Here is a 27,909-nt window from a genome sequence, read left to right as displayed (position 1 = left end):
CTTCCTTCCTTCCTTCCTTCCTTCCTTCCTTCCTTCCTTCCTTCCTTCCTTCCTTCCTTCCTTCCTTCCTTCCTTCCTTCCTTCCTTCCCTCTTTCTTTCTCCCTTTCTTCCTCCCTTTCTCTTTCTTTCTTTCTTTCTTTCTTTTCCTTCCTTCCTTCCTTCCTTCCTTCCTTCCTTCCTTCCTTCCTTCCTTCCTTCCTTTCTTTCTCCTTCCTTCCTTCCTTCCTTCCTTCCTTCCTTCCTTCCTTTCTTTCTTTCTTTCTTTCTTTCTTTCTTTCTTTCTTTCTTTCTTTCTTTCTTTCTTTCTTTTTCTTTCTTTCTTTCCTTTCTTTCTTTCTTTCTTTCTTTCTTTTCTTTCTTTCTTTCTCCTTCCTTCCTTCCTTCCTTCCTTCTTAGTCTTCTTAGTATTATTCTAGCATTAAGGAACACCAAATCAATAAACATTATTGGCAAGTAATTTTTTTTTTTAGTCTTCCTAATATAATATTTACAATATCTTAAGGACATTCTCTTTCCTTTTTACCAAAATTAGTAAAGATAATTGTGCCAAAACAGATTTTTATTTTTTACCTATGCTTTCAAACCCATTTTTAGAAAATAAAAATAAGTCATTACTATAAAACAAATATATCAGTTTCAAGTACTCTATTAAAACTTCAAAATAAATTTCTTATTCTTTTTTCTTTTATTTAAATATTTTTCTCTTATTTTCTGAATAAAAAGAAAACCAAACAAAACCAGATTTTCAACTCAGATGGTATTTAGTCAGAATAAGATATAGATGTGTTTCTTCTTCATTGGATGTATTTAAAATATCTCAGAGAAGATGTCTGTCTTTACTATTCAGGTTAAGCAGCTTCAGAAAAACTGTTTATCTGTATAGTTATAGCATAAGAGCACATCTTACCAAAAAAAAAAAAAAAGTCAATAAAAAAGAGGGAAGACAATAACAAAACCTGTTTCAAGCAGTATACATTGTCTAATAGTGGTGTTCTAGTCTCAAAATTATTTTGCATTGTGTCAATAATGAAAGCTTTTCTGTCATCTTGCTTTGCTGAAAGGTATTGGTAAAGGATGTTATTAGGAATGTTAGTGCTCACATTAAAATTGCATTGTACATTTGGATTTATTCATATTTAATTTAAAATCAGATGTTCTGCAAGATTTGTAGTGTACACAGGCTAGGATAAGTAACAAGTAATTATTAAATTTGAAGGTTCCCACTGACTTCTGGATTTGATCTTTTCTCATCTGTTACCAAAAGCAGTGACTAAGATGACCTGAAAGGAAAAGTTTTTCTGTGATGGCCTCTGGTATACCTTGTTTTCCTCTCTTCCTCAGACCTCTTGGGTCTTTGTTATGCTAAGAGTATACCCTTCAGAGCTTATGTCTCTTTAAAACTCATAGCTTTTCCTTTCAAGATATACAGTCAGCAGTTTCTTAAGGAGCTTCCACTTGAGCGTTTATATTTAAGGTTGAGTTTTTCACTTAGTCTCTGTCATCTGGGAAATACAGCAAGAAGTACACAGTATTTCCAAAATGAAACAAGTTTTTAACTCCCTTTCTTCTACTTTCTCTCTCTCTCTCTCTCTCTCTCTCTCTTTCTCTCTCTCTTAATAGTGCCAGCTTTAGGTTCAGAAACTACATTAATTTATATTACTGTCTATATATATGTGCTATTTAATATACATAATTTTATATACCTGTCATCTGGTCAATAGATAATAACATTATTTTTCTGTTCATTTGTTTTACGAGACATTTCTTGCTTTTCTGTATTTTTAGTTACAGGCATAAATGCATACAAACACACAATGCCCTTCTCTGAAGATTGGGGCATATTTCTTTCTCAGTATTTTCTTATCAATATATTGATAAGTTTTCATTTGATTAGTTCAAGAAATGACTAGTTAATAAATATTAGTGAACATTATATGGATTAAAGACTGCATTAGGGAAACTGTGAAAGAACATAGAAATTATGTGTGCAGCACCAAACAAAAGAAAGAGAAAATGCTGAATTAAATGGCTATTTATCTTTCAGATTCCCAGTTTCTAACATATTCTCAGGAAAATCTGGTTAATCAAGAGGAACGGTTTTGCTAATTTAACTGAACATTTATCTGAGTAATGCTATGCAAAATTTATGTCCCAATTCAATATTTATAGAAAAAAAATACTGTTAATAAGAATAATTAATTCATATTCTATGATGTCACTAGAAAAAATAACTGGATCATTTGTTAGAAATTGTATCTTTACTGTTAGACCTATAATACTGAATTCATTAGTGAAAATATTCATGCTAATGAGATGCACTTTGGTTTCTTTTTCTTGCTTAAGTCTCAATGTATATAATGCCCTTTATCATATCTGTGTCTACATCAGGTCCTCATATACATCTGCTATAATTTATATCTAAAAGAATACACCAAAAGGAAAAGAAAAAAAAAAAATCACCACATATATACACACACTAACACACACACAAACACATAATATATATTTTTTCATTATTCTCTACCTATTTTTTTTGAGAAAAATAGGAATTGAATATATAGAAAATATTTTAATTTCAAGTTTTTCAAGTTATATTTGACTACAACACTGTAAATCCAGGAAATATTGTGTTGCTGGTCGAAGACTCCACAAATATTTCATTGCAGATGACTAGGTTCATGTGACATTATGGATATATTAATGTAATAATCTGAGATCAAGTTACTGGCACTTTGCTAGTTGCCATTTGGAGATAAGCTGCATTGCTGCCCTGGTCCACTTTTGAAGTGATAAAATGTTAAATGATGGAAATTGGTTAAGATTCTTAGTTTGTCTTCTCAGCTATATTGGGCTGAATGGAACCATTTATCTTCTTCTTTTTTTTCTGCTGCCTTTCTCAATTTTAGAGAATTCATTGTGCCTCCTTCTTTTGCTTCAGGAGGAGAGCAACAACAAAAAACAGCTGAATGCTCTGTCACGTAAAAGAAGCTACAGCATAATATTAAGGAAAAACAGTCTTTCAGTTAAGGTCACTGCAACTCCAGGACTTCAGCATGCAGTGGTATGATGAAGTTGTAAAGCACCACCCATTAGTTAAATACCTCTTTTCTTGTAATGATTTTAATACACTATTGCCGGAATAAAATTAATTAAATCTTCTGTTCCTGGGTAGCTGTTCTTTTAGTAAATAATAATAGAAAATAAGTGTCCTGACTAAAGCCAGATTTAAGAATTTTGACATGTATTTATTTTATTGGATCAGAAAAAAAACTTTAGGCTAGAAAGTAACAGAATGTCTTCTTCTAAGTATGTGACATACCTGATAAGGTTCCATGAGATTTTGCTAAAATTTATAAATATCTCTTAAATTGTAGGATACCAAAGACGATTCAGTCTACCTACTCTTCATAGGACTGTGAAAGTTGAGGTAGAAAAAGTAACTCAAATCAAAATTCAAAATCTGTCATCATTAAAATAATAAAATGAAATAAAAAACAAAAATTTATAATGATGAAAACATTTGTTTCCAGGCATTTTTAAAAGTATTGCCGTCTGATAGCTTCAAAACTAAGATACATTCAGATTCACTGGCAAGGAATAATCTTAATTCTTCTGTATACTGATGGATAAAAGGGTATCATGGATATATAAATATATTTTTTTTTTCAATACGATTATCATATTTCCATATAATGTTTTCTTTCTTATTCTGTTCTGTTCTGTTCTATTCTAAATTCTCTCTCTTCTCTTCTCTTTCTTCTCTTTCTTCTCTTCTCTTCTCTTCTCTTCTCTTCTCTTCTCTTCTCTTTCTCTCTTCTCTTCTCTTCTCTCTCTCTTTCTCTTCTCTTCTCTCCCCTCCCCTCCCCTCTCCCCTCTCCCCTCCCCTCTTCTCTTCTCTCTCTCTTCTCTTCTCTTCTCTTCTCTCTCTCTCTCTCCTCTCCTCTCTTCCTCTTCTCTTCTCTTCTCTTCTCTTCTCTTCTCTTCTCTTCTCTTCTCTCTCCTCTCCTCTCTTCTCTCCTCTCCTTCTCTTCTCTTCTAATGCTATGCTATTCTACTCTACTCTATTCTACTCTATTCTACTATATCCCTATTCTTTCTTTAATGTATTGTGTTGTAATTGTGAATTCAGTAACACTGAGCTTTAAGTTCAAGTCTTATTATGCTGAGAAAGTCTTCTATTTGTAACTTTTATTCGTTTCTAACTGTAAGGCATATTATATGAAAGATATAAAGACATTTAATTTATTATTCAGTTTTAAACACAAGTGTGGGAACAGGGTGATATTCCTTAGAGTGTATAGCAAATATAAATGTTTTTTTAAGATATCCATCACATCAAAATAGTGACTGGAAGAAAATTTTTGAAAAAAATAAAATTAAAAAAAAAATAAAAGTACAGGTTTAGTTAGGAATACTATTGATTTAGAAAAAATTGATAGTGTTTCTTAATAATAATAATAACAATTTTGCTTTATATGACTCTAATGGGTGACAAAACATTTTTTTACTATAGAAAAAAAAAACTATTAACATATTGATCTCTACAGTACTTAAGTACATTTTTGGAGATTTTTTAATACAGCTTGTGTACTTTTACACTTCAAATTAACTTTATTCCATTTAAATGTTTACTAACATTAAAAAAAAAAAAAGCATCACGAGCTTTCAAATTTATAACACATCTTTTTGATACAAGCACGGGAGTACACCCTAAAAAATTAAAAACATGTTTTCATTTTACAAATGTTTCAAATAAATCCATGTTTATTTCTGGTTTATAAATAAAAACGTGTGAAACTATTTGTTGAAAGTAGTGTTCTTTGTTAATTTGGAAGTATTCTGTTTAGGGAACAGACCTGAATTTTCTGCGATCATAACTTTTAATTTAAATAGTCACTGAATAATTTTAATACAATTATTTACAGCCTACAGGTCTTCAGCTTTCAAACTCTGCTTCATAATTTACTACTCATTCAATTGTATGTTACTATATTTTACTTAGATAACATGGTAATGATTTATGTGGCTAAATTCAGGTGCAATGTGAAGTCCTTTTTTGTTTTTATTTTTTATTTTTTCATCAATTGTCCTTTAATTTGAGTGATGATGTACTTTTAATCTTATTTTATATTTGTGTTTTCTTAACAAGGTAAATAAGAACGAGTGTCCAAGTGAGGTATCATACAGTATGGAAAATCCTTTTGGCCAGTTCAGGTTAGCTGTCTTGATTCTGTCCTCTCACAGCTTCTAGTGCACCCGTAGCCTCCTCACTGGCAGGGCAGTATGAGAATTTGAAAGGTTGTTGACTTAGTTTAGTGTAACAACTAATTCATTGGTGTATTATCATCATCATTCTCGTGCTAAATAAAAAACACAGCACCATACAAGCTGCTAGGAAGAAAATTCAGATATTTCAGCTGAAAACAGTACAATTATTCCTTAGTTCTACTTATGCCTTAGGAAATATCTCACATGTAAAAAGAGTAGCTCCAGTGTAACTCCAAAGAGTTACATAGATGTCCTGTCAGATCCTGATTGAAGAACCCACTGGAAAATTTGAATAGATGAGGTCATGCTGCTTTGACATTTTCCACATTTTTTTTCTTTTGCAAGGCAGTTATAGCCAATTTAATTCTATCAGCAGAAAATAAAGTCTTAAAAAAAAATGCAAATCTTTATTGCTGGTACCCATTGCTAACCCATACTTGTTACTATTCTTTTTTAGTGAAAATTATTTTTAGCTTTCCCTAGTTATCCAATCATTCAAAAAGAACAGTTATATTCCTCTTTGCTACTGAAACCAGATTAGGGTTGTTGTTGCTTTTATCATCTTTGTATGTAATTCATTCTGTAAACACACAACACCATCCTCAGAAAAAAGAAGCTTGAAGAAAACAGAAATGTTGGTATTAGTTTAAACATTCCAAATGAAAGTCCTTGAAATCCTCGGTTTAATGATCAGTTTCCTCAATTTGCTGAAGTTTCTCTTTTGAAGTTTGCAACCTCTGTTACAAACACATTACTTTGCTTAGCTTTCCTTTAAGGTAAACAAAATCAATGCAGTCTTTCAAAGGCTCTTTCCTATGTCCGTCTCCCATTATTATTTATGACAATACAGTCTAAAATTACTGGCTGTTATAAGATCACTTAAAGTGCCAGAAAATAATATATATATATATAGATATAGATATAGATATATATTGGTTTGTTATAGTGTCTCCTGTCCCCTTATTCAAGAAAACAAAAGAGTTTTCTTTAAATCACAGGAAAAGTCTGGCATAAAGTTATTACTTACATTCTGCCTTAGATTCAAGAGATTTGGATAAGCATTACAAAATCTGATTCTTCTAAAGCCTGCTTGTCACAATAGGTTACTTGGTAAGGGGTGGGGAGGGGAGGGGACATATTTTGCATATTCTGCTTCTGTAGCTTTGATATCACTTACAAAATCTTTCACATATTCTGTACAGTGTATACACATCACTGAAGACAATGGAAAAATATGAGGAGGAAAAAAAAAACCAACAAAAAAAAACTTGCTGGTTTGTGCTTTTAAAGAGCAGATCAGTTTTGTCCTGCAAGGAGAAAAAGGGATGCACTGACTAAATGGGACATGTCCTTTGTATGTAACTATTTAATATATCTGCAGTGTTCTTAGTAGAATAATTTTAATAAAACATAAAATGATTGTCCTTAGCTTATCAATAAATTAAGTAATTTATTCTGGTTTTATTATACAGAGTCTTCTACTCTCTGGCTTTTCACTTAATTGCAAGTTTCCCTTCTGATAAGAACTCTAGCTTTAATACAGCACTTTCCAACTCTGATAAAAATGGTTATTACAATATTTTACAATATTCTGTGAGTTATGATCCTTAATTCCAATGCATTTCTACTCTCTGTCTTAGCAGACAGAGAAAACTGGTAATTAGAAAGGCAAAGGTCAGAGATAGGCATGCTCAGTCTTAATTTGGAAGTTTCTTTATAGCCTTTCAGAAATGACAGTATCAGTGAAACTACAGAAATTTGTATTCCACTATATAAATTGATCAGATTAAATAACCAGAAATATATTTATATATATATATGCATTTATAGCAGATATACACCATCAAAAATATATGTAATTCAGCTCCAGATCAGATACATACATGGAATTTTGTACTAGCGTCTGAGAATCTACTGGACCATACAGATACCTACACAGAAACCTCAGATGCCATTGTGATTCCCTAAAGTATCTGAGAGGTCTATGAGCGGGTCATGATATGGACAGGACCCATAGAAAGCTTTTAGTTTCTACAGGATCAGCTGTAGGCTATGTGGGATACTCTACGGCATCCTGATTAGCACCTAATGCCATGTTTAGGCAAAGCAACCGAGCCCAATGTGTCTATTTCAGGTGTCAGTTTTCTGTACTGACTAAATATGTACTGACCACAGTGACATCTCCAGATAATTATTCTTCATGTAGATACTTGCATAAAGACTGCATGTATGTGTTAACACTGGAGCTCAATCACATGTATAGAGTTAATTAATTGTACCTAATTTTAACTGTCTGAGAACTAGGCATCTAATCTATAGTACTGGTTTAGAGCTTTACTTACCAAAACAGATACATCCAATATCACTGGAGTGGCTGCAGTGTAGTTGAGACATCCACATGGGACCAATAGATGCAAAATTGGGGAAAAAAAAAAAATCACATTATTCCAGAGTGACAGCCGGATATCAATGACAATACACTAGCAAATCTCAAGTGATACTAAATACTGAAATTTAGGCAACGGGTCAAGCTGCTAGATCTCCTTCATGATGAATCTGTTGTGATAGTCACCTCTAGAAGGTTATGCATCCATTACCCAAATAATTATTATTAAATGGGGCCCTGGGCAACCCTATCTAGTGGGTGGCATTCCTACCCATGGCAAGGGGGTTGGAACTAGATAATCTTTAAGGTCCCTTTCACGCAAGCCATTCTATTACCTATGGTTCTATAAATCAGGAGTGTAATTAATTAATTCCATCTTGCAAATACAGAATGCAAATAATGCTTCAGAGGTGTCACTGATTACAGAGGGAGAGAATCTACAATACTGATTATTACTGCTTATTGGAAGGCTTGTGATGGGTAAATTAAACCTCACTTTCAAGTTCTGAAAAATGAATGCACCAGCACTACTGAGTGTCATATGCAGTGTTTGGGAAAAAAAAAAAAAAAAAGGTGGAATCCTAGAGGATGGACAATCACTAATTCTGTACATTCCTGTAAAGAGAAACAAGTGAGGGCCAGTCATGACTAGAAGAACACTCAGTTTCTCTCTCTCTCTATATATATATATATATTTTCAATTTACTTTAGTTATATAACTATAAAGTAAAAGTAAAGATAAAAAGGAAATTAGAACAGAACAGATGGTGTAACCAATGCAAAATTTCTGGTGATGCTATATGAGTAGTTAATTAGAGACTGAAGGACTTCTTCCAATCTTGCAGTTTTTGCTTATATGTGATGGTCAGAAAATTGCAATACTAAAAAGAGTAATTAAATTATCCTTTATGAATGTATTTCTACAAAATGCTAAGAAGTTAACATCTCACTTATTACAGTTGCTGTAAAGATTATATAGATGATTGATACCACTGATCTCAAAATGTAATTTAAACTATGTCACTCCAGGTTGAATCCACTTTTCTAGATCAATTTAATTGCTAACTATGCTGCATTCTTGTTTGCATTCAATAATCTTAACCAACAAGTAGCTTTAATGAACAAAATATATTCCTCAAGGACATTTGATATAATTTGGGGGATTATTTTTTTCAGAGAAGTTTTTGTTTATTGTAAATAAAGTTATAAGAAATTTCAGCATTTCAGCCATGTTCCTTTACCGAATAATAATTTCGAAAAGATTCCTTTCACTTTATGAATGTCATCTATAATGCAGGCCTCTAACCTGAACTACTAATCAAGGGATTTTTTTCTATATTCTCACACTCCTTGTTGCTGTTCATGAGTTTCCACATTCTCAACTGGCTGTGATCTTTACCTTGGGGATGTGACATGTCTTGTAAAACCATGCATTGATGATGCTTTCAGCCTTGCTCTGACATCCTACCCCCACCCTCTCAAAGAAAGGATCTTCTGAGGAATTTTTAACCTAGCGTTAGACATAATGGGAAAATGCAGATTAGAAACATGAGAGGGAAACAAATATGGGAAGATAGATCTTGCACAATAGACTATATGACTGTATTTTATCTATCTATTTATTTATTTAAATCAATTCATATCTAGTGTGGTGAAAATATTCCTTTAAATGTCTAATCCTTAGGAAAACCATAATGACAAAATATCCAGAGAAAGAATTTGTTCTCTGTTATAAACCTTGATGTTCTGCCTGAGCAATTAGCCACACTTTAGTATTTATGAGCTTTCAACACGTCTCATCTAGATGATTACCTACTTGAGAGTGCTAATAACTTTATTTGTAAAATCTCATTTGTGTGTCCAAATACTAGGTATCTAACAAATCTCTGTTACCAGAAGGAAAAATAATGGTACAGATTCAAAGACTATAACAGTTGAAGATTTTCTGACGATAATTTCTGCTCTGATGTTATGTGATGATAATGTTATACTCTGTAGAGCATAGATGATAAGATGATATGAATTAATTTCTGCTTTGAGTCCCATGATTTGTGTAAATTAATATTTTTTACCCCTTTTTGAAAACAACCAAACATTTGTTCTCAATGCATATTGTATAATAGAGAAACTCATCATTACCCTTAATAATTTGGTCCCATTATTAACTGGTCTTACTGCACTTTAGGATCTATTAATGCTTCCCAGGTAGCTCATCATAATGACAGGTGGCTTTTCTTTTCTAAATTACAGTTTACTTTTTTTTTTTTTTCCCCTTTTGTTTCTGTACATAAATTTTGTGCCACATTTATCTTTTATCACTTTGGTTATCAATCACTCTGTTATTACAAAATCATAGAATCACAGAATGTTTGATATTGGAAGAGAATTCTGGAGGTCTTCCAGTCCAACCCTCTGTTCAAGCAAGGTCACCTAGAGCATGTTGCCCAGGACCACATGTACTGGGTTTACATGGCAAGGTTTTTGTAGCAGGGGGTGGCACAGGTGGCTTCTGTGAGAATCATAGAATCATTAAGGTTGGAAAAAACCTCCCAGATCATCTGGTCCAACTATCACCCTACTACCAATGTCACCCACTAAATCATGTCCCTAAGCACCAGGTCCAAATTTTCCTTAAACACCCCCAGGAACGGTGACTCCACCATTTCCCTGAGCAACTCTTTCCAATGCCTGACTACTCTTTCTGAGAAGAAATTTGAAGAGTACAGAAGCTGCCCCATGTTAGGTAAGGGCCAATTTCAGCCAGCTCCAAAGGGACCTTGCACTAGCCAGAGCCAAGCCAATAAGCGATGTTGTTTGAACCTCTGTGAAAACATAATCAAGAAAGAGAAAAAAAAAATGCTGTGCAAAAGCAGCTGGGAGAGTGAGGAGCGAGAAACAGCCCTGCAGACACCAAGGTCAAGTGAAGGAGGGGGAGGAGGTGCTCCAGGCACTGGAGAGATGCTCCAGGCCTGTGGTAAGGCCCATGTTGCAGCAGGTGGATCCCTTGTAGCCCATGGTGTACCATGGCAGAGCAGATTTCCACACTGCAACCCATGGAGAAGACCAAGGTGGAGCAGGTGGATCTGGCCTGAAGAAGGCTGCATCCTGTGAAGAACCCCCACAGGAGTAGACTCCGGGCTGGAACTGCAGCCTGTGGAAAGGAGCCCACACAAGAGAAGGTGATCTGGGGGGAGCTGCTGCCTGTGGGGGACCCATGTTGGAGCAGTTTACTCCCGATGGATGGACCCCATGGTAGGGACCCATATTTGGAGCAGTTCTTGAAGAGCTGCTGCCTGTGGGAAACCCACACAAGATCAGTTCAGGAAGGACAGCATCCTGTTGGAGGGACCCCACACTGGTACAGGAGACAAGACTGACCATGAAGTAGGAATGGAGACTAATTGTTACAGACTGACAGAAACCCCTATTTCCCAATCCCCTGCACTGCTCAGGGGGAGGTCATAGAAGACAGTGGATGAGGGGGTGGGGGGTGGGGGGGAAAGTGAGGTGGGTTTAGTTTGCTTTGAGTTTCTTACTGCTCTAGCTTGTTAGTAATAGGTAATAAATTACATTAATCTCCCTATGCTGAGTCTGTTTTTCCCATTATGATAATTTCTGAGTGATCTCCCTGTCCTTATCTCAGCCCTTGAGCCCTTTGCAACATATTTTCTCGCTCTTTCCCTTTGAGGAGTTGGAGTGAGACAGCAGTTGTGGTAGAGCTCTTCTGCCCAGCTGAATAACACAATTACACTGTGTCTTGTTGGCTTTTGAATATGTACAAGAATAGAGACTGGACAACATTTATGAGCAATGTGTTTCAGTTTCCTGATGTTCATATGGAACCTTCTGTGTTTCACTTTGTGTGTATTGCCTCATGTCCTGCCATCGGGCACCACTGAAACAAGCTTGGCTCCATTCTCTTTGTACCCACCCTCAGGTATCTATATACATTGATAAGTACCTCCCTGAGCCTTCTCTTCTCTAAGTTTAACAGTCCCAGCTCTCTCAGCCTTTCCTTGCAGGATAGGTGCTTCTGTCCCTTATCATCTCTGTGGCTTCTCTTCAGTATGTCCATGTCTCTCTTGGCCCATAACTGGACACAATAATGCTCCAGGGGTAGCCTTGGCAGTGCTGAGTAAAGGGGTAGGATCACCTCCCTAGATCTTCTGGCAATACTTTGCCTAATGCATCCAAGAATACTGGCAGACTTCTTCATGGCAAAGAGCACCTTATTTGCTCATGATCAACTCGGTGTCTACCAGGATCCCCAGGTCCTTTTCTGCCATGCTGTTTTCCAGCTGGTTAGACCCCAGCACGTACTAGTTTCTGGGGCCATTCCTCTCTGGGTGCAGGACTTTGCACTTCTCCTTGGTGAAGTTCATGAGGTTTCTGTCAGCCCATTTCTCCAGTCTGTAGAGGTCCCTCAAGATGGCAGCATGACCCTCTGTTGTATCAGCCACTCCCCTTAGTTTTGAATCATCAGCAAACTTGCTGAGGGTACACTCTACCCCACTGTCTAGGTCCATAATGAAGATGTTGAAGAGGACTGGCTGGACTAAAAAGAGGTTCTCTGCTAGTTAGTGGCATCTAAACATCATACAATACTAAGTCTGTGGAGTTATAATATTTTAAGTATAAACCAATAGTATTTCTTTCATTAACCTTCAGTTAAATCTCATAAGGAAAAAAAAAAAAAAAAAAGGAAAAATATGACCAATGACATAACGAGTTGTGATTGACACTCATCTGGGTGAGTAAGAATCAATATGACAAGAAATATTGGACTCCTCAGTACAAGAGGAACATCGAACTACTGGAGCAAGTCCACAGGAGGGCTACTAAGATGATTAGAAGGCTGGAGCACCTGTGTTATGAGGACAGAGAGAACTGGGCTGGTTTAGCCTGGAAAAGAGAAGACTGAGAGGAGACACCATAAATATATGTAAATATTTGAGGGCAGGGTGTCAAGAGGATGGAGCCAATCTCTTTTCAGTTGTGAGAGGATGAGAGGCAATGGGCACAAACTGAAGTACAGGAAGTTCCAGCTGAATATGAGAGGGCACTTCTTTACTGTGAGGGTGACAGAGCACTGGAACAGATTGCCCAGAGAGCTTGTGGAGTCTCCTTCTCTGGAGATATTAAAAACCCACCTGGATGCAATCCTGTGCAATGTGCTGTAGGTGATCCTGCTTGGCAGGGGGGTTGGACTAGATAATCTTCAGAGGTCCCTTCCAACCTCGGACATTCTGTGATTCTGTGAAATAAATAAGTTAAAATCTATGTTTCAAATCAGTGCTATTTGCACAAAAACATTAATCCGTTATGTTTAAATATTTTCTATTGAGATTAATATGGAACAAAATGTTCAGTGTCACAACAGCTGAATGCACAATGTCTCTCAATTTTCTTCCCTCTGCATCATGGGCTATTTTCACTTAATTCCTTATTGAATTATATGAAGTTGTGAGCCTAGACTGCTTTACATAGAACGCTTTATAGTATGCTTTACAGGTTGGCATTCTTGTCCAAGAGACAAGATTTCAGCAGGTGTCTCTTAACACTGATTCTTGTTGTATTTTACCCAAATCTCCCCTCAGCATTCACCACCACTCTCCTATCTAAATATTTTCTACACGCTTTTTTTTTTTTTTTTTTTTTTTGTCATCCACCTCCATCTTCTCCACTTCTTTCATTCTTGGTAAAACTGACTTGCCTTTTATTTACTTATTTATTTATTTATTTTTGTTTAAGTTCTGTTTTTTCTTTGACATTTGTTCTCTCTTGCTTGCCAGAAATTATATTCTTGCAACATTACATTTTTTTTGCTTTGAGCTTGCAAATATGTATATGTACTATCTACTTATATTTTACAGAAAACAAAAGATTAATATCAAAATTAATTGATTGATAGTTTGATTGATTTTTCCCTTTCAGGTTTTAATTAGATTAATTTCCTGGATCTCTAAGCCATCTTCTGATGAGATTCAGATCACTCTCCCAGCATAAATACCTTTAACTGTGAGATTATTATAATCCATTAATGAATCAATAAAGAAAAATAATATCAATAAAAATAATAATGATAAGTATTTTTCATATGTAATTTTCAAATCACAGTATTATGGCTTCCAAATTTAACTGCCCTATTTACAGATAGAGAATACCAAGTAAAGAATTTGTAGTGTAGGCAGTATGCAAAGGTTCATAAACAGACTTAATACAAATAGGCCGGTAGATGTGAACATCAGTCAAAGACTAAAGAGGAAAGAAGGAAGTAAATCTTATTCTGTATTTTCCTTGTCAGCAAAACTAATACTTTCTCAACCTTCATGTAATAAGCTCATTTCTTTCTTGAACATAGATTTTCAAAAAAACTTTTATCTTCTCAGACAGTTCCTGTTAAATTCCTGAATTTAGAGATAACCTTTTATTCACAGTCAAGCATACAGCATCAAAAATATTATTTCTTGAAGTAAGTCGATTCATTATTGTCTGATTTGATAAGATTTACACCTCGTCCCACAGAGGATTATGGGACAAGGCTTTCTGGCCTCCCAGCACTGCCTTGCAATGTCTCAGCATTCATATGAACATTAATACCACAGTTGAAATCACTTCAATTTCTTGAGATTTCCAGTTGCAAGTTAGCACCAACATCTGGAAACAAGAGAAGGCAAAAATAACACGACAGGTACCAAGAAACGGGAATTATACTATAATCTGATCTTCTCACTAATTAGAAAGCATTTGACTGAATAGTGTGTCTCAGCAGATGAGAACTGTTTGAAAGGTCAGTAACACAAGCAATGCAGTATGGGGAAGAAGCCTCCAGACACTCATCACAGACAAATAACACACTGCTGCTCCAGTTCAATTGACATAGATCAGCAATTAAATTAATGAATAAATCATGAGGCAAAATATTACACTGTACGTATAACATGAACAAGAATGAACCTACTACGAATGATCAAAAGCCTTTGTAATAAAATACTAAACTTTAAGAATCACTGGGTTTTAGCTCGGACTGTGATAAAGAAGGCAAAATCATCAGCTACAAAAAGTATTATAATCTTCCTGTATATTCTTGTTATCATTAAGCAGCTCATATTAACTATTATATTTCTCTAAAGGTGTAGAAAGTTCTCATTTGAAATAAGAATTATGAGTAAAATCGTTTGCTTCTAGTAAGTGCTGTAAGTGCTCAACAGTTCAAAATATGGATATGATATGAACATATGTATGAAACATTTCCATTGATGACATCTGCACAGCATGCTGCACTCTGGTTGAAGGCCCAACAGTGCTGCGAGATTCAGGTCTCCCAGCATCTGAGTGGAAGTAATGTTTCCTGTTCTAACCTTTTTTTTTTTTTTTTTTTTTTCCTTCCTTATAGTGTTAGCTCTAATAAATTGCATTTTAAGTGATTCTTTATGGACTTTTTTACTTTAAGTGCCTTTCTTACTGGAATCATAACAAACCAGCACCACCTCACGCAAATCTGAGTTGTATACATTTGTATATAGAATACATGTAAAATACACCAAATAATATATGCCAAATGCTATATACTATGTGTGTGTTTCTGAGGAAAGAACCTTCAAATATATAATTTACTTTTATTTGCACATCCTAAAGCATATACTTTGAAATATATGTTAGGTTGCACTTTTTTTTTTTTCCCATTGTAACTTAAAATTTTGAATATATATATATATAAACAAAAAGAAATAAAAAAATAAAAAATAAAACACCTTACTTCCCCTCTCTCTCTCCCCGCCCCACCCCTCAACAAACAAGAAAATCTGTGAAGCAATCGCTATAAATAATTTATTTCCATTATATGTATTTTAGGAAGAGTGAAACTGAATCAGAGGTGCCATCTATGCTTTTGCAGCATTTCTAGCAACTTTTGATCTATGTGCATGCATGGGCTGAAACCTCAAGTGTATGTAGCTCATATAGTGACCTTCAGTGAGCACACAGGTTCAGCCTGAGTGATCTGCAGCATAGAAGTGGCTGCAATTCATGGCTAGAGTTCCATAATACTGGACATATTCAACAATTTTACAGATAATGCAGGTGATGCCAGCACAGGTAACAGTGTGAATCTAATTTATCAGAAGCTCTAGAATGTTGGCTGGAAGGGGTAATAAGGATCAAAGAGATGTTCTGCGTACTTATTTTCATACCAAGCAAAAACTTCTGGGATCAACAAATGTTTGTGACTAATTAGCAATAGCCCCTCAAAAAGTATCAGATTTTTCCATTTTCCCTTTGAAAGAATACTGGAGTTTTCTGCTTCTTTTCTTACGTGCTCCGAGCCTCAGGTGTTTCCATAGCACAGTGAAAATAATATGTATGATGAAACATGATGTCTGTGGATATGTTGACCGCACTGACAGATGGACACTGCAGAAAAAGCCTGAGTGATAGACGTTATCCCTGCATCATGGGTTCTTCTAAAGGTGTCCCAAGGACTAGGAGCTGAAATAAAAGGCAGATCTAGAAGCCTGAGATAGGAGCGTTCTAGTTTGGGGTGTGAATTGGCATGGAGTTGACGCAAAACAGTTGCAGAGATGTAGCCAGGAGTAATTTCAGCTTACGGTAAACATAAATTACAATATAAATCTATAAAATCAATCTTGTCCATACTGTTCTGAAAAGCACAGAGTAAAACATTGTGTTTCTACAGCAGCATTTCAAATTGAAGAAAGGTGACAAGCAACACCCACACAGGTCACAGCTGAGAGCGTGAAACTAGTGGTTTATTTCTCAGATCAATTTTCACATGTATCTATATTTAATATAATTTAATTATTAAAATACAACATATCTCATTATCTGAGGGAGAAAATATGCTCATGTGTTCATAATGAATTCAATTTATAAAAGAAAAAAAAGAAAAAAAAAGAAAAAAAAGAAAAAAAGGGGGAAAAAAAGGAAAAAAGGTTGTTTTTCACTTCTACAAATAAAGCATATGGTGCTGCATAGAAAATTCCTAGGTCAAACAATTTGCAAAAAAATGTGTGTGAGATGATTTGTTAGTGTGCAGGAAGAAAACATTGAAATTTTCGTAGAACAAAGATGTGTATAATTTATAAATACACATCTATAGTGTGTGTTTGTTCAGTATCCTTTACATATGGGGGTGAAAAGGAAAGCGAAAAGGAAGGAAAAGGGAAGGGAAAGGGAAAGGAAAAGGAAGGGAAAGAGAAGGGAAGGTTTACAACTACTCTGAAATAGTAAATACAAATGTCAATATTAGATCATGAAATACACAACTTCATATCTAGGTGATATCTACGTATGGTGGAGAAGTCAAAATAATTGAGAGAGACAATTCTGCAAAAAATACCTAAATATGTAACATTCTCATTCAGTTGTGTATTGTGTATGAAATTATTTTTATATTCTCTTTGTAGTAATTAATGTGTTGCTATTCTGTGTAGTTTGTATGTTAATAAGAGAGCATGAACAAATACACATTTATGAGACATGGTAAGAGAGTCTGTCACCTTTACCATAAACCTACAAGAATGCATGAAAATGTCTTGTCACTTTTTCTGTTGAAATAGTCCGTTCCAGTATAAAATGAATTAATAATTACTAGAATGGAAAAGAAAAAAAAAAAAATAAAGGTATGGGTCTTCAAACTAGTTATTAAGATTTTCTACTGGGAGCTGATCTTAGTTGCTTCAGTTTGATGGATCCACAAAATGGAATATTTTATAGAATAAAAATACCACCAGGCTTCAGAATCACATGGAAAGCATAATACTACAATCCAAAGGGTAATGTGAATTTATAAACACTGAGGCTGAATAAGAAGTGAAATGTAGGCTTTGCACAGCTTTGTTGCCTGTAAAAAAGAGTCACAAAATTTATTCCTCTTTGAATTTGGATTGACTTTTTTCCAGGCACAATAAAATTATTATTGTTGTTGTTATTATTATTATTAAATTATACAATATGAAAAATATTTTCCTTTGCAAGAATACCTTAAAATCAATTTCATATAAATAAGTCTTTAATTTCTTTGTGAAAATATGTGAATCAACATAAAAAATTTTGAAGTCCTTCTTAATCAAAAAAATTTAACAGATTGTATCAATTTAATCTTGGAAAGACATATTTGCTGTAGTCTCTCTATAACATTCCTGTAGCAAGGGACACTGTTTTTTACTGACAAACATTATCTGTTCTGCAGAAAACACAGTCTTCCTCCCTTCCATCTGTAAATACGATCACTTTCATTTCTTATACACAACACGTTTAGCATATTTCAATAGATCTTCAGGAAAGTAATTTTAAATTAAAAATAATTTACTGCATCACTGTTCTAGCTAACATTGGCTAAGACTGTGAAGAATTCATTGAGGCAAACAGTTGTATAAGCTTCTGTTTCTCAAATTCCCTGCAATTCCAATAGAAGAGAGAACTATTGCTAATGTCACAGTTCTTATTTTATAGGGATAGATTTATTAGTTCAAGTAACCACATTTTCAATGTGTTTGGCTTTGGCCAGAGCTATCCATCTAATAACCAGGAGAGGAAAATGACCACTATACCATAAATACCTAAAATAATATATATATTTTTTTAATATTAAAATATTTAGCCATATTGTAGCCATGATGATACAATTAACAAACCATAATCATTCATTAATTTCTCTATGCCTCAAATCTTTGGTATATTACATATAATTGTAGCTGTTACCTCTCACATGTATTTATTTAGATAATCAACAATCATTTGTGAAGGTAGACAACTCAGAATATCAGAATATTTATAAAGACAGTGCAGTTAATGGGTATCTTATCACACACTTAACTGACAACGTATTAGGTTTTACAAAGTTATTTCTGACTATGAAATGAAAACCTAAATTAATGCTAAAGTATTTTAGAATATCAGCAACTTTGAAGGAGGTAATTAATAAACTGTTTCTAAATATATTTGGCAACAGTTAAAAAAAAATGCACCTTAATCTAAGTTAATACTATTGAAAGATAAAAGAGCAATATCAGATCAGCATAGATATACATAAATTTATTTCATGTTTCCCTGTCAAAAAGTCTTTATAGTATTCTTCTTCACACTAGCTCTCTGTCTAGTTAATACCGAGGACCTTTATCTTATACAGATGTTCTTAAAAATGTACATGGCCTTAAAATGTCCCACGGAATGATACTTCCCATCTGCTTGAGAGTGAATTTTACTTCAAATTTCACTCTGTATACAACAAAGGACTCATTTTCAAGCTTTTCTTATGATTAACTTTCTCATTAAGCTCAAATTCATATTATATCACCAAATATTATATCATGAAATTATTGCTTTCATTAATATAAATGCTCATTTAAGCATTATATTATTATTATAAGTATTAAGTATTATAAGTATTATATTATTATTAAGTATATTACTAAATATATAAACTTAGAGTGTATATTTTCATGCATAATATATTAAAATTTTGTGAATTTTGAGAGTATCATTAAAATTCCATCTTCTTCATTTTCCAAACAGTTCATTGTAAAGATATCCCCCAACAATAAATATATTTGTAAGACAGAAAATTTACATAAAAATTAAATCAAATAGGGAAGGAAATAAAAATCTTCACAAGTTTTGTTTATTATTTAACAAATTAATTAAGGACAAAATGTAGATGCAAAAATAATGAGTATTGCTTTATCCATACAAGTTGCTATTTTTTACAGGTTTAGATTTTTCTCAGTATTACTGAAGATGAGAGGACCAGCTTTTAATGAACAGAAAGCTGATCACAGGAAAAAGGTAAGAAAGTTACCAGTAATATGCTGCATTATAGAATTTTGCTTAATCTCATGTAATGATTCTACAGGGAAAGAGTAATGTTAGAGCCTTGTTAATTGACCAAAAGATAGGGAACGTTAACTATAAAATCCTAAAAGATTTTATATGTAATATGTAAGGGGGCTGGAGGGTGGGGGGTGGAATCAGTATGAAAGATTTCATCTGTTCTTGTGCAATTACAGGCAAAGATAAATTAGTTTGTTTCTGGAACCTCTTTTTAAAGGGGCACGTACTTAATGACCGAAATTTCAGACAGAATTTCAGAAGGAGGAAGTTTAGAATCAATAATATATCAAAGATCCAGGGCCAGATGATATATACCCCCAAAACAGTCAAAAAAGTTAAATACAAGTCTTATTAAGTTGCCTGTAACATTTAATTTCTTGCTTAAATTCGCTTTTGTAACAAACAAAATTAGAAAATAGAGCAAAAATATTTACACTGACCTTTGGAATTACAGACCTGTAAATTTGAGCTTCGCAAAAAAAAAAAAAAAAAAAAAGGCACATAAGTTAATATATATTAACATATATTAAAGCAGATATTCATTTCTCTGAAATGTGTTCAACAATTTGAAACATTTGAAAAGGCAACCCATAAAATACACTTTGTTCTTCAAATATCTATTTTTTGGATCCACTCCAAACAACTTTAAAAAAATACTTTACTACTATCTAGTGAAGATACTAAGCTCTTCTGTAAAGTGAGTACTGTTGTGGTTTAAAAATGGAGGTAGTTGTTGTCTGGCTGGGATTGTTCAGTCTAGAGAAGTCACTGGGATTGTTTAGCCTAGAGAAGAGGAGACTGAAGGGGAGGCCTCATGGCAGCCTACAGCTTCCTCGCAAGGGGAGTGGAGGGGCAGGCATTGATCTCTGCTCTCTGGTGAGAGCAACAGGACCCAAGGGAACAGCATGGAACTATGACAGGGGAGGGTCAGGCTTGGTATTATGAAAAGGTTCTTCACCCAGAGGGTGGTCAGGCACTGGAACAGGCTTCCCAGGGAAGTGATCACAGCACCGAGCCTGCTGGAGTTTGAGAAGCATTTGGACAATGCTCTCAGACACATGGTCTGATTTTTTTGGGTGGTCCTTTGGGCTTTGGGGACCCAGGAGTTGGACTTGGTGGTCCTTGTGGTTTATACCTTTAGATGTGGACATACCTTTAGTTTCAATAAATCAGCTCCAGCAATTATTGCACACTCCCCTACTTCACTGGCCTTGGTGTCTGTATGTAGGGCTGGTTCTCACTTTTTTTTTTTTTTTTTCTTTATTGTCTCTGCCCATGCAGCGTGTGGTTTTACCTGTTCTTAAATATGTTTTCCAAGAGGCACCACACATGTGACTGATGGGTTCAGATGTGTCCTGCAGTGAGTGTCTGTTACAGAGCTGGCTGGCACTGGCTGTGCTCATTACAGGACAGGCCCTGGTCTCTTCACACAGGGGCCAAGTCTGCAGCCCACCCGCCCCACTACCAAAACCTTGCACCTGCAGCAATACTACTGTACTTCAGCACTCTTAGTTAGGTGGATTAGTTTTAATTGGTAAGAGAAAAGAACATTCTGTGTAAGTTCTGATTCTGATCAGAGGAGCTATTTTCTCAGGTGGAGATAACTTGCAATATGACGATAGTAAATAAGAACACCACAGATGCAGAAGTATTTGAAGGCTTGCAGCCGTAGACAGCATCGTGAGAGACTGTGATATCTGTTTTTTAAAAAAAAAGGAAAAAAAAAAAAAGAAGAAGAAGAAGAAGAAGCTTCCAGTCAGCACTTCTTCACTCTTTTAAATCCATTATAATAGAAGTGACAGGAAAAAAAAATAAAAATAAAAAATAAAAAAAAAGTAGAATAAGGTTCCAAACAGAATTAAAATAATAATAATAAAAACTTGATAGTGAAAACAACTTTCAAGTCATTTCCTCTTCACAATGAAAATGCTTTTGCATTTATAGAAATTGTATGAAGTGGATGATGACCTTTTGAAGCTATTAATTTCTCTAAGTGGTACCTTACTCTCATATCCTCTTTAATAGATGTTAATGAAAGCAGCATACAAAAGGCAATCATGTAGGAAAGTAGAAGATATAGCAAATATTCTTAGCAAACAACAAGCATGGGAAGGCCTCACGACATGAACAGGAAAAAAGTAGAGTCAGTGAAAACAGAAGTAGTATATATCTCTATATCTACTACATAAAGACACAGTAATGTGAAAGCAGATGGTATGGTCTAAGACCGTTTGGAGTTTTGGTCATCTGTCAAAAGCACACTGCATGAGAAAGGAATGATTCTGTAATTTTATGATAAGCTGGATTTCTTTACTGGATTTTTGATCATGGACAGGAAGCGCTGGTGCTGGTTTATGTTACAGATCTGTTAGGACATTCCACACTTCCAGCCTTCCACGATGTAATTTTACATTTGTTATATTTTTTTCTACATAGTCCTTACACTTTTCACAGGAAATCACAACCAATCAATTTGTTTTTAATAGCCAAGGCTATTAAACATGTAAACATTTCTCCTACTCAGACTGCAGCTGGACTACCTTATCCTTGTCCCCAGTTTAACTGCATAGTATTGAGACAAACACAGCCAAGAACAACTATGGCAATGGCTATTCAACAAATGACAAAGCTCAGAGAAGTTTCCAACCCTAGTTACCTTCTTGACACCCTTAACACCATAATAATGTTTTTACATGAAAGAAGGAAATAGGTCTTAGGATATCTAAGACTGTTTAAAATTCCCCAAGCCTTTTTTCCTCTCAGATAGAAGGATAAAGCATATGTTAACATGTCAACCTTTAAACAAGGAGATGCCACTCTGAATAACCTTCTTGTGCACAGACCACCCCAGATTGTCATATTTCTCTTTTGCTCTGCTTAACAATTCTGCATTTCTCAGATCCCTTACTGCTAAAGCACTGTGAGACTGCCAGAAAAACTGATTATTGTTGTTGTTATTTAAAATTAAATAGCACTGCTTTTTGTTTGTAATCTTTTAATTGGGGGATGGAATGCAGGGTTCTGTGTACTCCACCCCCAACAGCTTTTACAATAATAATAGCTAGACAGAAGCTCTGATCAAAACACAACTTACTTTTACTTTGTAGCAGAGTACTGACCCAGTCTACATTTTTTTGCAATGTGCAAGTTGTTCACGTTAATAGTGAGGAAATACAAAGTCAAACATGCTGAGACCTTCAAGATGGACCTGACTGTAATCACCAGTTTTAAACAGCTTGTGTAAACGACCAGAAATTTGGTCTAAACCCCAGACAAATGTTTCTTTATTCTTCTAGCTATTGCCTAGCTCCAAACCTATGTAACAGTCATTCCTGCTGCCAAATGCGCTCCATAGAATACACAAGCTGAAATCCAAAGAAGTCATATCAACTTGGTTCTGATAGTTAACTAGATGGGTGACATTGTCATAAAAGGAAATTAAGTTCATTAAACAGGACTTTCCCCTTGTGAGCCTGTGATGACTGCTACCAATGACTGCATTGTCTTTCTGTTGTTTTTCAATAACTACCAGAATAATATTCTCCATAATTTTGCCAGTGAATTGAGACTGACAGGCCTGTAATTACCAGGGTCTTCTTTCATGCCCTTCTTGAAAATTGGAATTTTTGCCAGCTTCCAGTCATGTGGGACCTCTCCAGATTCCCAAGACCATTGAAAAATAATTGAGAGAGGTCTCGTGATGACATCAGCCTGCTCTCTGTGCACCCTAGGATGAATCCCATCAGGCCCCATAGACTTATGTGCATCCAGCTGAAGCAGCAAATCCTGCATGAATTCTGGGTTGGCTGGAGTTTTTCCTTCCCACAGTCACAGTCTTCAAACTCAGTTCTCCAGGGGCCCCAGGGCTCATCATTAGACAGAGACAAAGAAGGTATTAAACATCTCTGCTTCATCTACATCCCTATTTGTGAAGTGATTAGCCTCATCAAGCAATGGGCCAATGTTATCTCTGATTCTCTTTTTGCCAATAAAGTCTTATAAAGTCCTATTTTTTTATTTTTTTTTTGTCTCCCACAGTACTGGCCATATTCAACCCTAATTGAACTTTGGCCACACACATTTTTTTCTCCCTATGTGGTGAAAAACATCTCTGTAGTTCTCCCATGTCAACCAACCTTGCTTCTAGTAGCCATACACTTCCTTCTTCCACCTAAGCTCTACAATACTTTGCTCAGACAAGTTCACCTTCTGCCCTGTCTACTTGACTTCCAACATTTTGGAATTGCCTGTTCCTATGCACTTAAGAGGTGATACTGAAAAAGTGACTAACACCGATGGATCCAGATGCCTTCAAAAGCAGTTTTCCAGAGGACCTTACTAACTAATACCCTGCATAGCCTCATATCTGTTCTCCCCATATCCAGGGTTGAGGTTTTGCTGGAAGATTTCCTCCTGTCAGTAAAGATTTTAAAATCAACTACTTCAAGGTCACTACGACCAAGATGGCCACCAACTGCCATTTCACACATAAGACCTTCTCTGCTTACAAGCTGCAAAACTAGGAGAGAACCTTCCCTTAGTGGTTATGAGGAAGTTATCATCAAGGTGTTTTAGGAATCTCCTGAACCTGTTTATAGCTGTGTGGTATTCCCAGTTAATGTCTGGCAAGTTGAAGACACCCACAGGGACAAGGGCAACTGATCTAGTGGTATCTCTTAGTTCCTTAAAGAATAATTCATTGGTGTTTCATCCTGGCTTTGTGGCCTGTAGTAGGCTCTAATGACGCCATCAACTTTATTTGCTCTTACTTGTTCCTTATGCTGTGTGCATTGATGTAGAAACACTTCTAATGTTTTTCATTGTACCCAACACCTCATGGAGTAGACTGAATCTCACTAGCATGCAGTCCCTTAGATTTTGGTGTGCTGTCCCATAGCTTATCTGTGGTGAGCCTGGCTTTATTCCTTTCCCCTTCAAATCTAGTTTAAAGGCCTATCAGTCAGCCCTGTTAAATCCTGTGCAAAAGATCTTTCCCTCCTCTAAGAAAAGTGTATTCCATCAGGCACCAGTAGGTCTGGTGTTGTATATACCATCTCATGATCAAGAAACACAAAATTCTGCTGGTGACACCAGCTTCAGAGCCATGTATTGATCATCTGCGTCTGAATGTTCCTTTTAATATTTCAATCAAAAGATTTCTCAAACTGTTTGTGGTGGTTTTACTCGGGTGGGTGACCGAGCTCCACCACAACCGCTTTCTCACTCCCCCTCCTCAAAGAGGAACGGGGAGAAAATACAATGAAAAGGGCTCAAGGGTTGAGAAAAGGACAGGGAGATCACGCAGTAAGTATTGTGACAGGCAAAACAGACTCAGCATAGGGAGACAGTAAGATTTATTGCTTATTACTAACAAGCTAGAGAAGTGAGAAACAAAGGAAAGAAACCAAAAACACCTTCCTCCCATCCACCCTCTTCCACCTCCTCCCCCCAAGCGGTGCAGGGGAACGGCGGAATGGGGGTTATGGTCAGTCTATAGCGCTTCTTCTCTGCAGGTCCTTCTCGGTCACTCTCGTCCCCTGTGCTGTGGGGTCCCTCCCATGAGATGCAGTCCTTGCTGAACTGATCTGGCGTGGGCTGCACAGAGGCAGCAGCTCTTCAAGAATTGCTCCAAATATGGTCCATACCACATGGTCCATCCATCAGGAGCACACTGCTCCAACGTGGGTACCCCATGGGCAGCAGCTCCTGCCAGGTCACGTGCTCCTGCATGGTCTCCTCTCCACAGGCTACAGGTCCAGCCCAGAATCTGCTCCGGCAAGGGTCTTCCACAGGCTGCAGTTTCTGTCAGTGCAGGTCCACCTGCTCCACTGTGGTCTCCTCCACGGGCTGCAGCGTGGAACCCTGCTCAACTCTGGTACTCCATGGGCTGCAGGGGGACAACCAGCTTACCCATGGTCCTCACCACAGGCCGCAGGGGACTTCTGCTTCGGCACCTGGAGCACCTCTCCCCCTCCTTCTTCACTGACCTTGGCGCCTGCAAGGCTGTTTCTCACTCCTCTCACTCTCCCAGCTGCTGTGTGTGGCGCAGTGTTTTTTTTTTTTTTTTTTTTTTTTTTTCCCTGTCTTAAATATGCTCTTACAGAGGCGCAAAACAACATCACTTACTGGCTCAGCTCTGGTCAGGAGTGGGGCCCTTACCAAACATGGGGCAGCTTCTAGATCCTTCTCACAGAAGCCACCCCTATGGCCCCTTGCTACCAAAACCTTGCCACGTAAATCCACTACGCTATTATGAACACCACCTACATTATGACTCATATTGTAAATAATTATTTACATAAATTTAATAGCAGAGAATTTTCTTGACAATTGTATATATACACTTATTTTTTTCTGCATAAAGCAGGTCAAAGCACGCTCACACACATGTGCAAAGCATTTTCATTTTTTATTTTTCATTTTAATACCAGGACAGCTTTTACTCTTTCTTCAATATCTACTTCATTTCCATGTATTTCTGAACAATTTACTTCTCAGATACCGTTAATGACATTCTGACGCTTTATTCTTAGTGAGGTTGAAATATATTTAAACTTCTCTCTGGTTTGACTATTTAATTCTGGTATATATATACTCGCAAAGGTAATCAATACTATTTGTAGAAAATATTCTGCATTTTGGGTAAAATGTGTCTTTTTGTTCACTCCTACCAGAGGCTGAATCTAAATCAAAGCTTTTAAATCCCTGAATTAAAAGTAGTTGAGTCCAGTCTTCAGGGACATGAGAGGCATGAGCAGGAACTCTGTTTTCAGTAATCTCTTCACCATTGGGGTTTATTGAACCACTTTCTTTGCAGAGATAAATGTAAGAAAGCCCAAACAGAATGTGCAGTGGTGGTGGGGCAGGGAGAAAGTAGGATATTTTGGTATTAGTTACTGAATGATGTTCAGAAATGTATTTATTAACTTTTTGTGTTTAGTATTGTGGTTTATCTATTGTATTGCTGATACTCATCTTGAATGTATGGTTCACTGATTGCCAGCAAATTATATGCTATTAACAGAGAAATAAACCACATCTGTCCCAATTTAAATTGAAGCCTGTAATCTGAGCTGCTTTTCCCTGGGATAATGTGGAGGTGAGGAAGGAACCCAAACCTGAAGATGATTATGAGAACTTAAAATAGTGAAGCTTGGTATATAAGTTCTGAAGTGAATGATGATCAAACCTGGCAGCAAAAGTCTTAGTAGATCTAACTCACATAAAAGTGATGTAATTCAGTTTACTTAATTCAAATAGAAGGGTTATCATATATTTTAGATTTAAAATATTTTAATTTAATCCTTCAACTTCATATAACAAAAATAGCATCAATCATTACACTTAAGCACAAGTATTGGTTGAGGTTTGACAGTAAGGTTATTGATATCAGCAGAGAGAAACACACCATTTTCAGTAGCATTTTGTTTAAGCTATAGTTGCATTATAATTTAAAGCATTTTTATGTATTTATGTATTTATGTATTTATTTTACTGTATTTAATGACTGCATTGTAAGAGAGTGATGACCTTAACAAACTGAATTAAAAACGCACTGGAATTTGTACAAGCAATGGCGCTGATTTTGCTATATACAGGGTCTATGCAAGGAGAAATTCCCAATGACAGTTTGGGAAATTTTTAATGTACTATGATTTGGTTTTCTCATACATTGTCATCATTAACTTTTTGTGATATTTCACTGTTCTTTTAATGTTACTTTCAGTTGACACAAAGTAAAATTTTAAATAAAAGTTTCTGCTAAAGAAATAGCTGGAAATAGTGAATTTATGGAATTTTTCAATAAAAAAATAAATGAAGTTAAGTTGAAAGAACATTTTAAAAACTATAAGCAAAATGCATTCTGTATCCTGCAGAAGTAGGGGTTAATGTCCAGGGAATATCTTTAATTATACAAAGGATTCAGGGACTTGTAATGTCTGTTTGCCTAATGGAAACGGTTGAGGAGAATTACAAGTTCTTTATACTATTTCATAGAATTTTTATTAACAAATGCATAAACATAAATCACACAAAGTTATGCTTATATAAAAATACAATTTCAGTATGTATATATATACTTATACATACATATATAAATACACCTATTGATGACCAAAGCTGGAGTGAATGATGTTTTAAATGAAAAAAACTTTTTCCGAATAACATTGCTGGGCTGTACCAACAACAGAACAGAAATTCTGAAAGATTAGCTCAACAGAACAAAAAAGGTATGCACCACCTCTACAGTTTAGGATGTTTTTGCTCTTATTAATAATCCCCCTTGTTAATCCTATTCTTTCTGTCCTGATTTCAGCTAGAATAGAGTTAATTTTCCTCCTAGTAGCTGGTAGGGTGCCATGTTTGGGATTTAGGATGAGAATAATGTTGATAACAGGCTGAT

Source organism: Anser cygnoides, chromosome 1 (genome assembly GCF_040182565.1).
Source record: "Anser cygnoides isolate HZ-2024a breed goose chromosome 1, Taihu_goose_T2T_genome, whole genome shotgun sequence".
Taxonomy (NCBI): domain Eukaryota; kingdom Metazoa; phylum Chordata; class Aves; order Anseriformes; family Anatidae; genus Anser; species Anser cygnoides.
This window is presented reverse-complemented; position numbering follows the sequence as displayed.